The sequence below is a fragment of the Entelurus aequoreus genome, linkage group LG03, assembly GCF_033978785.1.
Source record: "Entelurus aequoreus isolate RoL-2023_Sb linkage group LG03, RoL_Eaeq_v1.1, whole genome shotgun sequence".
Taxonomy (NCBI): Eukaryota; Metazoa; Chordata; class Actinopteri; order Syngnathiformes; family Syngnathidae; genus Entelurus; species Entelurus aequoreus.
In genome coordinates, this window is record NC_084733.1 from 92138283 (window position 1) to 92155782 (window position 17500).

Consider the following 17500-nt stretch of genomic DNA (forward strand, 5'->3'; position numbering starts at 1 on the left):
CCAATGAGTTATCACTCTCATTATCACATTTATTCAAAAAGTATAAATAACAACAAATGAAGATAGAATACTATTAACCGCAACATGTAAGTGTAAAAAAACAACAACATTGTTATTTGTACAATTTCAGAATGTGCTTGTTCTATTTTTAAACAAAAAAAAACAATGTGAAGTTGTCTTTATTTTTAAGTTATCATGCCGTGATCTTACCAGTCCGGCCCACTTGGGAGTAGATTTTTCTCCATGTGGCCCCCCATCTAAAATGAGTTTGACACCCCTGGATTAGAGTGTATACCACTTGCTTGTAAGGACCATTAAGGAACGTATAAAAAGGTATGGATTAGAGTGTATACCACTTGCTTGTAAGGACCATTAAGGGACGTATAAAAAGGTATGTATTAGAGTGTATACCACTTGCTTGTAAGGACCATTAACAGATGTATAAAAAGGTATGGATTAGAGTGTATACCACTTGCTTGTAAGGACCATTAACAGACGTATAAAAAGGTATGGATTAGAGTGTATACCACTTGTTGGTAAGGACCATCAACAGACGTATAAAAAGGTATGGATTAGAGTGTATACCACTTGCTTGTAAGGACCATTAACAGACGTATTAAAAGGTATGTATTAGAGTGTATACCACTTGCTTGTAAGGACCATTAACAGATGTATAAAAAGGTATGGATTAGAGTGTATACCACTTGCTTGTAAGGACCATTAACAGACGTATAAAAAGGTATGGATTAGAGTGTATACCACTTGTTGGTAAGGACCATCAACAGACGTATAAAAAGGTATGGATTAGAGTGTATACCACTTGCTTGTAAGGACCATTAACAGACGTATAAAAAGGTATGGATTAGAGTGTATACCACTTGCTTGTAAGGACCATTAAGGAACGTATAAAAAGGTATGGATTAGAGTGTATACCACTTGCTTGTAAGGACCATTAACAGATGTATAAAAAGGTATGGATTAGAGTGTATACCACTTGCTTGTAAGGACCATTAAGGAACGTATAAAAAGGTATGGATTAGAGTGTATACCACTTGCTTGTAAGGACCATTAAGGGACGTATAAAAAGGTATGTATTAGAGTGTATACCACTTGCTTGTAAGGACCATTAACAGATGTATAAAAAGGTATGGATTAGAGTGTATACCACTTGCTTGTAAGGACCATTAACAGACGTATAAAAAGGTATGGATTAGAGTGTATACCACTTGTTGGTAAGGACCATCAACAGACGTATAAAAAGGTATGGATTAGAGTGTATACCACTTGCTTGTAAGGACCATTAACAGACGTATTAAAAGGTATGTATTAGAGTGTATACCACTTGCTTGTAAGGACCATTAACAGATGTATAAAAAGGTATGGATTAGAGTGTATACCACTTGCTTGTAAGGACCATTAACAGACGTATAAAAAGGTATGGATTAGAGTGTATACCACTTGTTGGTAAGGACCATCAACAGACGTATAAAAAGGTATGGATTAGAGTGTATACCACTTGCTTGTAAGGACCATTAACAGACGTATAAAAAGGTATGGATTAGAGTGTATACCACTTGCTTGTAAGGACCATTAACAGACGTATAAAAAGGTATGGATTAGAGTGTATACCACTTGCTTGTAAGGACCATTAACAGATGTATAAAAAGGTATGGATTAGAGTGTATACCACTTGCTTGTAAGGACCATTAAGGAACGTATAAAAAGGTATGGATTAGAGTGTATACCACTTGCTTGTAAGGACCATTAAGGGACGTATAAAAAGGTATGTATTAGAGTGTATACCACTTGCTTGTAAGGACCATTAACAGATGTATAAAAAGGTATGGATTAGAGTGTATACCACTTGCTTGTAAGGACCATTAAGGGACGTATAAAAAGGTATGGATTAGAGTGTATACCACTTGCTTGTAAGGACCATTAAGGGACGTATAAAAAGGTATGGATTAGAGTGTATACCACTTGCTTGTAAGGACCATTAAGGGACGTATAAAAAGGTATGGATTAGAGTGTATACCACTTGCTTGTAAGGACCATTAAGGGACGTATAAAAAGGTATGGATTAGAGTGTATACCACTTGCTTGTAAGGACCATTAAGGGACGTATAAAAAGGTATGGATTAGAGTGTATACCACTTGCTTGTAAGGACCATTAAGGGACGTATAAAAAGGTATGGATTAGAGTGTATACCACTTGCTTGTAAGGACCATTAAGGGACGTATAAAAAGGTATGGATTAGAGTGTATACCACTTGCTTGTAAGGACCATTAACAGACGTATAAAAAGGTATGGATTAGAGTGTATACCACTTGCTGGTAAGGACCATCAACAGACGTATAAAAAGGTATGGATTAGAGTGTATACCACTTGCTTGTAAGGACCATTAACAGATGTATAAAAAGGTATGGATTAGAGTGTATACCACTTGCTGGTAAGGACCATTAACAGATGTATAAAAAGGTATGGATTAGAGTGTATACCACTTGCTTGTAAGGACCATTAACAGATGTATAAAAAAGGTATGGATTAGAGTGTATACCACTTGCTGTTAAGGACCATTAACCGATGTATAACAAGGTATGGATTAGAGTGTATACCACTTGCTTGTAAGGACCATTAACAGATGTATAACAAGGTATGGATTAGAGTGTATACCACTTGCTTGTAAGGACCATTAACAGATGTATAAAAAAGGTATGGATTAGAGTGTATACCACTTGCTTGTAAGGACCATTAAGGGACGTATAAAAAGGTATGGATTAGAGTGTATACCACTTGCTTGTAAGGACCATTAACAGATGTACAGAAAGGTATGGATTAGAGTGTATACCACTTGCTGGTAAGGACCATTAACAGATGTATAAAAAGGTATGGATTAGAGTGTAGACCACTTGCTGGTAAGGACCATTAACAGATGTATAACAAGGTATGGATTAGAGTGTATACCACTTGCTTGTAAGGACCATTAACAGATGTATAAAAAGGTATGTATTAGAGTGTAGACCACTCGCTTGTAAGGACCATTAACAGACGTATAAAAAGGTATGGATTAGAGTGTATACCACTTGCTTGTAAGGACCATTAAGGAACGTATAAAAAGGTATGGATTAGAGTGTATACCACTTGCTTGTAAGGGCCATTAAGGGACGTATAAAAAGGTATGTATTAGAGTGTATACCACTTGCTTGTAAGGACCATTAACAGATGTATAAAAAGGTATGGATTAGAGTGTATACCACTTGCTTGTAAGGACCATTAAGGGACGTATAAAAAGGTATGGATTAGAGTGTATACCACTTGCTTGTAAGGACCATTAAGGGACGTATAAAAAGGTATGGATTAGAGTGTATACCACTTGCTTGTAAGGACCATTAAGGGACGTATAAAAAGGTATGGATTAGAGTGTATACCACTTGCTTGTAAGGACCATTAAGGGACGTATAAAAAGGTATGGATTAGAGTGTATACCACTTGCTTGTAAGGACCATTAAGGGACGTATAAAAAGGTATGGATTAGAGTGTATACCACTTGCTTGTAAGGACCATTAAGGGACGTATAAAAAGGTATGGATTAGAGTGTATACCACTTGCTTGTAAGGACCATTAAGGGACGTATAAAAAGGTATGGATTAGAGTGTATACCACTTGCTTGTAAGGACCATTAACAGACGTATAAAAAGGTATGGATTAGAGTGTATACCACTTGCTGGTAAGGACCATCAACAGACGTATAAAAAGGTATGGATTAGAGTGTATACCACTTGCTTGTAAGGACCATTAACAGATGTATAAAAAGGTATGGATTAGAGTGTATACCACTTGCTGGTAAGGACCATTAACAGATGTATAAAAAGGTATGGATTAGAGTGTATACCACTTGCTTGTAAGGACCATTAACAGATGTATAAAAAAGGTATGGATTAGAGTGTATACCACTTGCTGTTAAGGACCATTAACCGATGTATAACAAGGTATGGATTAGAGTGTATACCACTTGCTTGTAAGGACCATTAACAGATGTATAACAAGGTATGGATTAGAGTGTATACCACTTGCTTGTAAGGACCATTAACAGATGTATAAAAAAGGTATGGATTAGAGTGTATACCACTTGCTTGTAAGGACCATTAAGGGACGTATAAAAAGGTATGGATTAGAGTGTATACCACTTGCTTGTAAGGACCATTAACAGATGTACAGAAAGGTATGGATTAGAGTGTATACCACTTGCTGGTAAGGACCATTAACAGATGTATAAAAAGGTATGGATTAGAGTGTAGACCACTTGCTGGTAAGGACCATTAACAGATGTATAACAAGGTATGGATTAGAGTGTATACCACTTGCTTGTAAGGACCATTAACAGATGTATAAAAAGGTATGTATTAGAGTGTAGACCACTTGCTTGTAAGGACCATTAACAGACGTATAAAAAGGTATGGATTAGAGTGTATACCACTTGCTTGTAAGGACCATTAAGGAACGTATAAAAAGGTATGGATTAGAGTGTATACCACTTGCTTGTAAGGGCCATTAAGGGACGTATAAAAAGGTATGTATTAGAGTGTATACCACTTGCTTGTAAGGACCATTAACAGATGTATAAAAAGGTATGGATTAGAGTGTATACCACTTGCTTGTAAGGACCATTAAGGGACGTATAAAAAGGTATGTATTAGAGTGTATACCACTTGCTTGTAAGGACCATTAAGGGACGTATAAAAAGGTATGGATTAGAGTGTATACCACTTGCTTGTAAGGACCATTAAGGGACGTATAAAAAGGTATGGATTAGAGTGTATACCACTTGCTTGTAAGGACCATTAAGGGACGTATAAAAAGGTATGGATTAGAGTGTATACCACTTGCTTGTAAGGACCATTAAGGGACGTATAAAAAGGTATGGATTAGAGTGTATACCACTTGCTTGTAAGGACCATTAAGGGACGTATAAAAAGGTATGGATTAGAGTGTATACCACTTGCTTGTAAGGACCATTAAGGGACGTATAAAAAGGTATGGATTAGAGTGTATACCACTTGCTTGTAAGGACCATTAACAGACGTATAAAAAGGTATGGATTAGAGTGTATACCACTTGCTGGTAAGGACCATCAACAGACGTATAAAAAGGTATGGATTAGAGTGTATACCACTTGCTTGTAAGGACCATTAACAGATGTATAAAAAGGTATGGATTAGAGTGTATACCACTTGCTGGTAAGGACCATTAACAGATGTATAAAAAGGTATGGATTAGAGTGTATACCACTTGCTTGTAAGGACCATTAACAGATGTATAAAAAAGGTATGGATTAGAGTGTATACCACTTGCTGTTAAGGACCATTAACCGATGTATAACAAGGTATGGATTAGAGTGTATACCACTTGCTTGTAAGGACCATTAACAGATGTATAACAAGGTATGGATTAGAGTGTATACCACTTGCTTGTAAGGACCATTAACAGATGTATAAAAAAGGTATGGATTAGAGTGTATACCACTTGCTTGTAAGGACCATTAAGGGACGTATAAAAAGGTATGGATTAGAGTGTATACCACTTGCTTGTAAGGACCATTAACAGATGTACAGAAAGGTATGGATTAGAGTGTATACCACTTGCTGGTAAGGACCATTAACAGATGTATAAAAAGGTATGGATTAGAGTGTAGACCACTTGCTGGTAAGGACCATTAACAGATGTATAACAAGGTATGGATTAGAGTGTATACCACTTGCTTGTAAGGACCATTAACAGATGTATAAAAAGGTATGTATTAGAGTGTAGACCACTCGCTTGTAAGGACCATTAACAGACGTATAAAAAGGTATGGATTAGAGTGTATACCACTTGCTTGTAAGGACCATTAAGGAACGTATAAAAAGGTATGGATTAGAGTGTATACCACTTGCTTGTAAGGGCCATTAAGGGACGTATAAAAAGGTATGTATTAGAGTGTATACCACTTGCTTGTAAGGACCATTAACAGATGTATAAAAAGGTATGGATTAGAGTGTATACCACTTGCTTGTAAGGACCATTAAGGGACGTATAAAAAGGTATGGATTAGAGTGTATACCACTTGCTTGTAAGGACCATTAAGGGACGTATAAAAAGGTATGGATTAGAGTGTATACCACTTGCTTGTAAGGACCATTAAGGGACGTATAAAAAGGTATGGATTAGAGTGTATACCACTTGCTTGTAAGGACCATTAAGGGACGTATAAAAAGGTATGGATTAGAGTGTATACCACTTGCTTGTAAGGACCATTAAGGGACGTATAAAAAGGTATGGATTAGAGTGTATACCACTTGCTTGTAAGGACCATTAAGGGACGTATAAAAAGGTATGGATTAGAGTGTATACCACTTGCTTGTAAGGACCATTAAGGGACGTATAAAAAGGTATGGATTAGAGTGTATACCACTTGCTTGTAAGGACCATTAACAGACGTATAAAAAGGTATGGATTAGAGTGTATACCACTTGCTGGTAAGGACCATCAACAGACGTATAAAAAGGTATGGATTAGAGTGTATACCACTTGCTTGTAAGGACCATTAACAGATGTATAAAAAGGTATGGATTAGAGTGTATACCACTTGCTGGTAAGGACCATTAACAGATGTATAAAAAGGTATGGATTAGAGTGTATACCACTTGCTTGTAAGGACCATTAACAGATGTATAAAAAAGGTATGGATTAGAGTGTATACCACTTGCTGTTAAGGACCATTAACCGATGTATAACAAGGTATGGATTAGAGTGTATACCACTTGCTTGTAAGGACCATTAACAGATGTATAACAAGGTATGGATTAGAGTGTATACCACTTGCTTGTAAGGACCATTAACAGATGTATAAAAAAGGTATGGATTAGAGTGTATACCACTTGCTTGTAAGGACCATTAAGGGACGTATAAAAAGGTATGGATTAGAGTGTATACCACTTGCTTGTAAGGACCATTAACAGATGTACAGAAAGGTATGGATTAGAGTGTATACCACTTGCTGGTAAGGACCATTAACAGATGTATAAAAAGGTATGGATTAGAGTGTAGACCACTTGCTGGTAAGGACCATTAACAGATGTATAACAAGGTATGGATTAGAGTGTATACCACTTGCTTGTAAGGACCATTAACAGATGTATAAAAAGGTATGTATTAGAGTGTAGACCACTTGCTTGTAAGGACCATTAACAGACGTATAAAAAGGTATGGATTAGAGTGTATACCACTTGCTTGTAAGGACCATTAAGGAACGTATAAAAAGGTATGGATTAGAGTGTATACCACTTGCTTGTAAGGGCCATTAAGGGACGTATAAAAAGGTATGTATTAGAGTGTATACCACTTGCTTGTAAGGACCATTAACAGATGTATAAAAAGGTATGGATTAGAGTGTATACCACTTGCTTGTAAGGACCATTAAGGGACGTATAAAAAGGTATGTATTAGAGTGTATACCACTTGCTTGTAAGGACCATTAAGGGACGTATAAAAAGGTATGGATTAGAGTGTATACCACTTGCTTGTAAGGACCATTAAGGGACGTATAAAAAGGTATGGATTAGAGTGTATACCACTTGCTTGTAAGGACCATTAAGGGACGTATAAAAAGGTATGGATTAGAGTGTATACCACTTGCTTGTAAGGACCATTAAGGGACGTATAAAAAGGTATGGATTAGAGTGTATACCACTTGCTTGTAAGGACCATTAAGGGACGTATAAAAAGGTATGGATTAGAGTGTATACCACTTGCTTGTAAGGACCATTAAGGGACGTATAAAAAGGTATGGATTAGAGTGTATACCACTTGCTTGTAAGGACCATTAACAGACGTATAAAAAGGTATGGATTAGAGTGTATACCACTTGCTGGTAAGGACCATCAACAGACGTATAAAAAGGTATGGATTAGAGTGTATACCACTTGCTTGTAAGGACCATTAACAGATGTATAAAAAGGTATGGATTAGAGTGTATACCACTTGCTGGTAAGGACCATTAACAGATGTATAAAAAGGTATGGATTAGAGTGTATACCACTTGCTTGTAAGGACCATTAACAGATGTATAAAAAAGGTATGGATTAGAGTGTATACCACTTGCTGTTAAGGACCATTAACCGATGTATAACAAGGTATGGATTAGAGTGTATACCACTTGCTTGTAAGGACCATTAACAGATGTATAAAAAGGTATGTATTAGAGTGTATACCACTTGCTTGTAAGGACCATTAACAGATGTATAAAAAGGTATGGATTAGAGTGTATACCACTTGCTGGTAAGGACCATTAACAGATGTATAAAAAGGTATGGATTAGAGTGTATACCACTTGCTTGTAAGGACCATTAACAGATGTATAAAAAGGTATGGATTAGAGTGTATACCACTTGCTTGTAAGGACCATTAACAGATGTATAAAAAAGGTATGGATTAGAGTGTATACCACTTGCTTGTAAGGACCATTAAGGGACGTATAAAAAGGTATGGATTAGAGTGTATACCACTTGCTTGTAAGGACCATTAACAGATGTACAGAAAGGTATGGATTAGAGTGTATACCACTTGCTGGTAAGGACCATTAACAGATGTATAAAAAGGTATGGATTAGAGTGTAGACCACTTGCTGGTAAGGACCATTAACAGATGTATAACAAGGTATGGATTAGAGTGTATACCACTTGCTTGTAAGGACCATTAACAGATGTATAAAAAGGTATGTATTAGAGTGTAGACCACTCGCTTGTAAGGACCATTAACAGACGTATAAAAAGGTATGGATTAGAGTGTATACCACTTGCTTGTAAGGACCATTAAGGAACGTATAAAAAGGTATGGATTAGAGTGTATACCACTTGCTTGTAAGGGCCATTAAGGGACGTATAAAAAGGTATGTATTAGAGTGTATACCACTTGCTTGTAAGGACCATTAACAGATGTATAAAAAGGTATGGATTAGAGTGTATACCACTTGCTTGTAAGGACCATTAAGGGACGTATAAAAAGGTATGTATTAGAGTGTATACCACTTGCTTGTAAGGACCATTAAGGGACGTAGAAAAAGGTATGGATTAGAGTGTATACCACTTGCTTGTAAGGACCATTAAGGGACGTATAAAAAGGTATGGATTAGAGTGTATACCACTTGCTTGTAAGGACCATTAAGGGACGTATAAAAAGGTATGGATTAGAGTGTATACCACTTGCTTGTAAGGACCATTAAGGGACGTATAAAAAGGTATGGATTAGAGTGTATACCACTTGCTTGTAAGGACCATTAAGGGACGTATAAAAAGGTATGGATTAGAGTGTATACCACTTGCTTGTAAGGACCATTAAGGGACGTATAAAAAGGTATGGATTAGAGTGTATACCACTTGCTTGTAAGGACCATTAACAGACGTATAAAAAGGTATGGATTAGAGTGTATACCACTTGTTGGTAAGGACCATCAACAGACGTATAAAAAGGTATGGATTAGAGTGTATACCACTTGCTTGTAAGGACCATTAACAGACGTATTAAAAGGTATGTATTAGAGTGTATACCACTTGCTTGTAAGGACCATCAACAGATGTATAAAAAGGTATGGATTAGAGCAGGGGTCACCAACGCGGTGCCTGCGGGCACCAGGTCGCCCGTAAGGACCAGATGAGTCGCCCGCGGGCCTGTTCTAAAAAAAAAAGAAAAAAAAAAATTAAAAAAAAAAAAAAAAAAATTATTTATTTATTTTTTTAAAATTAAATCTACATAGAAAAAACACAAGATACACTTTCAATCAGTGCATCAACCCAAACAACCTCCCCCATGCACACTCATCCACACCCACTCACACAAAAGGGGTTATTTCTTTCTGCTACCAATATTCTGGTTCCCACAACATAGACAACACATCTGCAAGGGACACAGTCCCTGAAGCACACATGATTGTATAGGCTGCTGGTCCACTAACATTTTCATTAATTACTATTTTTTATGTAATTATTTTTATATTGTTTTACTTTCTTTTTTATCCAAGAAAATGTTTTTTATTTTTTTATCTTATTTTATTTTATTTTTAAAAAAGGGCCTTATCTTCAACAGACCAGGTTGTCAATGAAATTAGATTTGTTTAAAGGGTTTTTTAAACCAGGCCCAGCCCAGATAATGTCCAAGTCGGACTCAGCAACACACACCTTCATTCATGTACACAGAAAAAAATTAGGGAACACAACAGATTGCATATAATTTATAAACAAAATTACATTTTCAAAATAAGCATTTATGTACAGTCCAGATTATGTCCAGGTCACTCAAATTAGGGAACACAACAACAGATATCATATAATCTATAAACATAATTATACTTTCAAAATAAGCCTTTGAGGACTTCTCATCTTTTTTTTGATGTTTTTTGGCATCATTATCGTTTTCAACCATGTAACTTTCTAAAGTTAGAAAATACTGAATAAATGTTTTAGAGAAAGTAATACTAAGTGAATATCTGTTTTTGGCCTTAAAAATAAACATTTTACCGAGTACTATAATTAAATGGACTAAATCATGATTGTCAATGAACTCTCCTAAAATAACAGAAACCACATTAAGCTTCATAAACAAACCAATCCTTAAACACATTTTTTCAACTTCCACCCAAAACAAAGACACAATATGACAATACCAAAACAAATGTAAGGTGGATTCAGGCTCCTGACAACAAAATCGGCAATCATCTGACTCTGTCATATTCCATAATTTTAACATTTTTCCCTGCACATCGATAGTGGTTTTATAGATTAGTTTGAATATGGCATCCCATGGCAACGGGCAGTCAAAAAAGTCCTCCCATTTTCCATTTGTGTTGTATGAGGCAGCCTTCAAAGATGTCTTTATTAAATAAAAATTATATATTTTTCTATTTACTTTAGTTCCTTTTTGACAACTAGAATTTCTTATTAGAGGTTTACAAACTAATAATTTAGTAGTTCCATAATTAATTATTTGTTTCCATCTTTTCCCAATGACTCCAGTTAGTTGATAAAATGAAAAGCTTGAGCAAGCATCACCATACATAGCTCTAAATTCATCATACTTCATAATTTTACCATTCTCATTGATAATATCATTGACAAAAATGATTCCTCTTTCAAACATATTTTTCCAAAAGAAAGGCTTTCCATCTATTACAATATTAGAGTTCATCCATATTAACTGCTGCAAAATATCGTCTCTTTTTTCTGGCACATAAAATTGAAAACACCACTATGAGTGGATTGTTTCCTTTATGAACCCCGCCATGTTTCCCAGCAGACTCTCTGGGAGGGGATCACTTGTAAAAAAGGATACAATTTCTTTTGATACAGTACATGTTTTTTGTCCAACAGGACATTTGTGTACCACTCAATGTTTAAATACATCTTTGGAACAATTGATGCTTTTAAAGACAGACACATAGCTTCAAGGTTGAGAAGTTTCAGGCCCCCATATTCATACTCTTTGTACAAAACCTTTCTTTTAATCTTTTCTGGTTTGCCGTTCCAGACAAAATCGAAGACCCTCCGCTCAAAAATCTTAAAAAAGTTTTGTGATGGAGCTGGTAATGACAAAAACAATTAAATAAATTGAGGAATAATTAACGAGTTGGCAATAGACATTTTACCATGCAAGGTTAGGGATTTCCCTTTCCATAATTGCATAATTTTGTCCAGCTTTCTTAGTCGATTATCATAATTTACTGAGCCTAGATCTTCCAGATTTTCTGGGACAACAACACCAAGTATGTTAACTGGTCCATCTGTCCACAAAACAGGCACTTTGCATTCCATTCGAAAGGACGTTCCCTTTAGATTTCCGATCCTTAACATTTTACATTTATCATAATTAAGCTTAAGGCCAGATTGCTGTGAAAATATGTCCAAAAGATTAAGAAGGTTCCGCAAACAATGAGGAAAAATCTCATCTTTGTGAATCAGCCTTTTCTGACATGAACTTCATCAAGAACAAACACAGAACACGCCTCACTGATGCACATCTGCAAGACTCACTCAGAGTTGCAGTGTCAAGTTACACACCAGAGTACAACACACTAGTTAACAGCATGCAATGCCAGGCTTCCCACTAACTGACAAAGAAACAGATAACAGATTTGGTGTCCAGTTCAAAGTGTGACATGATTTAAAAATTTGAGAGTTTACTTTTGTATTTTACATGAGTTATTATTTGTACAAACATGGTGCAAAGTAATTCATGATTTGTTCAAAAATGTTAGTGGCTAGCTAGTTAAAATGGGATATTGTGATTTCACAAGACTGTCTTAGAAGTGATCATTTGAAAATGTTCAATTTGAAAAATGTGCACTTAGAGAAAATATAAAAATAAAGTGTTGCATATTGATATTTATCTGTTTCTATATATATTTATTGTGAGAAATCATTAAGATGATCAGTGTTTCCACAAAGATAAATATCATTAATTATTAATAATAACAGAGTTAAAGGTAAATTGAGCAAATTGGCTATTTCTGGCAATTTATTTAAGTGTGTATCAAACTGGTAGCCCTTCGCATTAATCACTACCCAAGAAGTAGCCCTTGGTTTCAAAAAGGTTGGTGACCCCTGGATTAGAGTGTATACCACTTGCTGGTAAGGACCATCAACAGACGTATAAAAAGGTATGGATTAGAGTGTATACCACTTGCTGGTAAGGACCATTAACAGATGTATAAAAAGGTATGGATTAGAGTGTATACCACTTGCTTGTAAGGACCATTAAGGGACGTATAAAAAGGTATGTATTAGAGCAGTGGTCCCCAACCAAAAAAGGTATGTATTAGAGTGTATACCACTTGCTTGTAAGGACCATTAAGGGACGTATAAAAAGGTATGTATTAGAGCAGTGGTCCCCAACCAAAAAAGGTATGTATTAATGAGTGTATACCACTTGCTTGTAAGGACCATTAACAGATGTATAAAAAGGTATGGATTAGAGTGTATACCACTTGCTGGCAAGGACCATTAAGGGACGTATAAAAAGGTATGGATTAGAGTGTATACCACTTGCTGGTAAGGACCATTAAGGGACGTATAAAAAGGTATGGATTAGAGTGTATACCACTTGCTGGTAAGGACCATCAACAGATGTATAAAAAGGTATGGATTAGAGTGTATACCACTTGCTTGTAAGGACCATTAACAGACGTATAAAAAGGTATGGATTAGAGTTTATACCACTTGCTTGTAAGGACCATTAAGGGACGTATAAAAAGGTATGGCTTAGACTTTATACCACTTGCTGGTAAGGACCATTAACAGATGTGTAAAAAGGTATGGATTAGAGTGTATACCACTTGCTTGTAAGGACCATTAACAGATGTATAAAAAGGTATGTAATAGAGTGTATACCACTTGCTTGTAAGGACCATTAACAGATGTATAAAAAGGTATGTATTAGAGTGTATACCACTTGCTTGTAAGGACCATTAACAGATGTATAAAAAGGTATGTATTAGAGTGTATACCACTTGCTTGTAAGGACCATTAACAGACGTATAAAAAGGTATGTATTAGAGTGTATACCACTTGCTTGTAAGGACGATTAACAGACGTATAAAAGGGTATGGATTAGAGTGTATACCACTTGCTGGTAAGGACCATCAACAGACGTATAAAAAGGTATGGATTAGAGTGTATACCACTTGCTGGTAAGGACCATTAACAGATGTATAAAAAGGTATGGATTAGAGTGTATACCACTTGCTGGTAAGGACCATTAACAGATGTATAAAAAGGTATGGATTAGAGTGTATACCACTTGCTTGTAAGGACCATAAAGGGACGTATAAAAAGGTATGTATTAGAGCAGTGGTCCCCAACCAAAAAAGGTATGTATTAGAGTGTATACCACTTGCTTGTAAGGACCATTAAGGGACATATAAAAAGGTATGAATTAGAGTGTATACCACTTGCTTGTAAGGACCATTAAGGGACATATAAAAAGGTATGTATTAGAGTGTATACCACTTGCTTGTAAGGACCATTAAGGGACATATAAAAAGGTATGTATTAGAGTGTATACCACTTGCTTGTAAGGACCATTAAGGGACATATAAAAAGGTATGTATTAGAGTGTATACCACTTGCTGGTAAGGACCATTAAGGGACATATAAAAAGGTATGTATTAGAGTGTATACCACTTGCTGGTAAGGACCATTAACAGATGTATAAAAAGGTATGGATTAGAGTGTATACCACTTGCTGGTAAGGACCATTAAGGGACGTATAAAAAGGTACGGATTAGAGCAGGGGTGGGCAATTAATTTTTACCGGGGGCCGCATGAGCAACCCGAGCACTGCTGGAGGGCCACATCGACAATATTTCAATTAAATTTTGCTCAAATTATTTTTGATATACCGTAAGATAGATAATAATAATAATAATAATATTTTCATTTAACCTAACTTATCTTTATACAAAAGCAGATGGCTTTTGATGGTTTTATTTTTAACACTTTCTTACACAACACTTCCTGATGTATAATACCATACAAAAATTTCAATTTCTGTCACTTTATCCTGCATCCTCTTTGTTGTGAACGTAGCACGCACGCCTGTAAGGTGATTGGCGAAGAAGGAGGAAGCGTTGCTGTTGCGGAAATGAGGAGTGAGGATTGGTTTTCCTTTTGGAAAGAACGAGATAAGTTGAGTTGTGTTAGTATAGCATGCTCAATAAAAGTTTAAAAAGAGCGTCAGACTTGGTGTGCACTTCTTCTGGACTCTACAATTGATGTCACAAGTGGGATGAAATGCCTCCCAGTTCGCCTTGCCATCAAACCTGGGAGTCTTCATTGAGGGCGGAATTCCCCCCGTGGCAAGCAGCGTGGCTGCACCTGTAAACACTCTCTCTCTCTCTCTCTCTCTCTTTGCGGCGAGCTCCTCACGTGGCACGTACCTCCCGATGACGTAGCACACAAACAGTGCAGTATGCGCAAAGTTTTACTTCTGCCACCAATTGTAGCGTCCAGAAGAAGTGCACACGAAGTCTGACGCTCTTTTTAAACTTTTATTGAGCAAGCTATACTAACACAGCTCAACATATCTCGTTCCTTCCACACGCACGTCTCCTCACTCCTCATTTACACAACTCAAGAAGACAACATCTACTTCAGCAGGTCGTTACACTATATTCTTTAAACACAGCAACGTGTGTACCACAAATAAGCACACAGCTTTACCTTTACTTGTCTTGTTGAAAACACGCCATTCGTCATCAACTTTTCTCTTTTTAGCGTCTCGGGGATAACCGCTGTGCGCCTTCCCTCACAGGACATACGCACATATAACACTTTTCAAAAGCACCACAGTTGTATTGCACGCACGACAAAGATGGGTTTTTTTTATTTATTTTGTATTTGAGATTGCCGCTGCGCGCACGAGCATACGTCCACACGGAAGTAATACAAATAACGCTTTTCAAAACAAAAGCAGCACTGTTGTATTGCACACTCGAAATAGATACTTTTTTAAATGTATTTTGTAATTTATAATTGGCCTCACGCGGGCCGGACAGGGATGCGCAAAGGGCCGGATGCGGCCCGCAGGCTGCAGAATGCCCAGGTCTGGATTAGAGTGTATACCACTTGCTGGTAAGGACCATCAACAGATGTATAAAAAGGTATGGATTAGAGTGTATACCACTTGTTGGTAAGGACCATTAACCGATGTATAAAAAGGTATGGATTAGAGTGTATACCACTTGCTGGTAAGGACCATCAACAGATGTATAAAAAGGTATGGATTAGAGTGTATACCACTTGTTGGTAAGGACCATTAACCGATGTATAAAAAGGTATGGATTAGAGTGTATACCACTTGCTGGTAAGGACCATCAACAGATGTATAAAAAGGTATGGATTAGAGTGTATACCACTTGTTGGTAAGGACCATTAACAGATGTATAAAAAGGTATGGATTACAGTGTATACCACTTGCTTGTAAGGACCATTAACAGATGTATAAAAAGGTATGGATTAGAGTGTATACCACTTGTTGGTAAGGACCATTAACAGATGTATAAAAAGGTATGGATTAGAGTGTATACCACTTGCTTGTAAGGACCATTAACAGATGTATAAAAAGGTATGGATTAGAGTGTATACCACTTGCTTGTAAGGACCATTAACAGATGTATAAAAAGGTATGGATTAGAGTGTATACCACTTGCTTGTAAGGACCATCAACAGATGTATAAAAGGGTATGTATTAGAGTGTATACCACTTGCTTGTAAGGACCATTAACAGATGTATAAAAAGGTATGGATTAGAGTGTATACCACTTGCTTGTAAGGACCATTAAGGGATGTATAAAAAGGTATGTATTAGAGTGTATACCACTTGCTTGTAAGGACCATCAACAGATGTATAAAAGGGTATGTATTAGAGTGTATACCACTTGCTTGTAAGGACCATCAACAGATGTATAAAAAGGTATGTATTAGAGTGTATACCACTTGCTTGTAAGGACCATTAACAGATGTATAAAAAGGTATGGATTAGAGTGTATACCACTTGCTTGTAAGGACCATTAAGGGATGTATAAAAAGGTATGTATTAGAGTGTATACCACTTGCTTGTAAGGACCATCAACAGATGTATAAAAAGGTATGGATTAGAGTGTATACCACTTGCTGGTAAGGACCATCAACAGATGTATAAAAAGGTATGGATTAGAGTGTATACCACTTGCTGGTAAGGACCATCAACAGATGTATAAAAAGGTATGTATTAGAGTGTATACCACTTGCTTGTAAGGACCATTAACAGATGTATAAAAAGGTATGGATTAGAGTGTATACCACTTGCTTGTAAGGACCATTAACAGATGTATAAAAAGGTATGGATTAGAGTGTATACCACTTGCTGGTAAGGACCATTAACGGATGTATAAAAACGTATGGATTAGAGTGTATACCACTTGCTTGTAAGGACCATCAACAGATGTATAAAAAGGTATGTATTAGAGTGTATACCACTTGCTTGTAAGGACCATCAACAGATGTATAAAAAGGTATGTATTAGAGTGTATACCACTTGCTTGTAAGGACCATCAACAGATGTATAAAAAGGTATGGATTAGAGTGTATACCACTTGCTTGTAAGGACCATTAAGGGATGTATAAAAAGGTATGTATTAGAGTGTATACCACTTGCTTGTAAGGACCATCAACAGATGTATAAAAAGGTATGTATTAGAGTGTATACCACTTGCTTGTAAGGACCATCAACAGATGTATAAAAAGGTATGGATTAGAGTGTATACCACTTGCTGGTAAGGACCATCAAAAGATGTATAAAAAGGTATGGATTAGAGTGTATACCACTTGCTTGTAAGGACCATTAAGGGACGTATAAAAAGGTATGGATTAGAGTGTATACCACTTGCTGGTAAAGACCATTAAGGGACGTATAAAAAGGTATGGATTAGAGTGT

At 36.4% G+C, this 17500-nt stretch overlaps 1 protein-coding gene across 3 annotated transcripts in view; it reads right to left on the minus strand.

Annotated features, from left to right (window-relative positions):
* Positions 1-17500, minus strand: part of LOC133647113 (atypical kinase COQ8A, mitochondrial-like) — a 44536-nt gene that overhangs the window by 19942 nt on the left and 7094 nt on the right. The gene's annotated exons all lie outside the window — the stretch shown is intronic.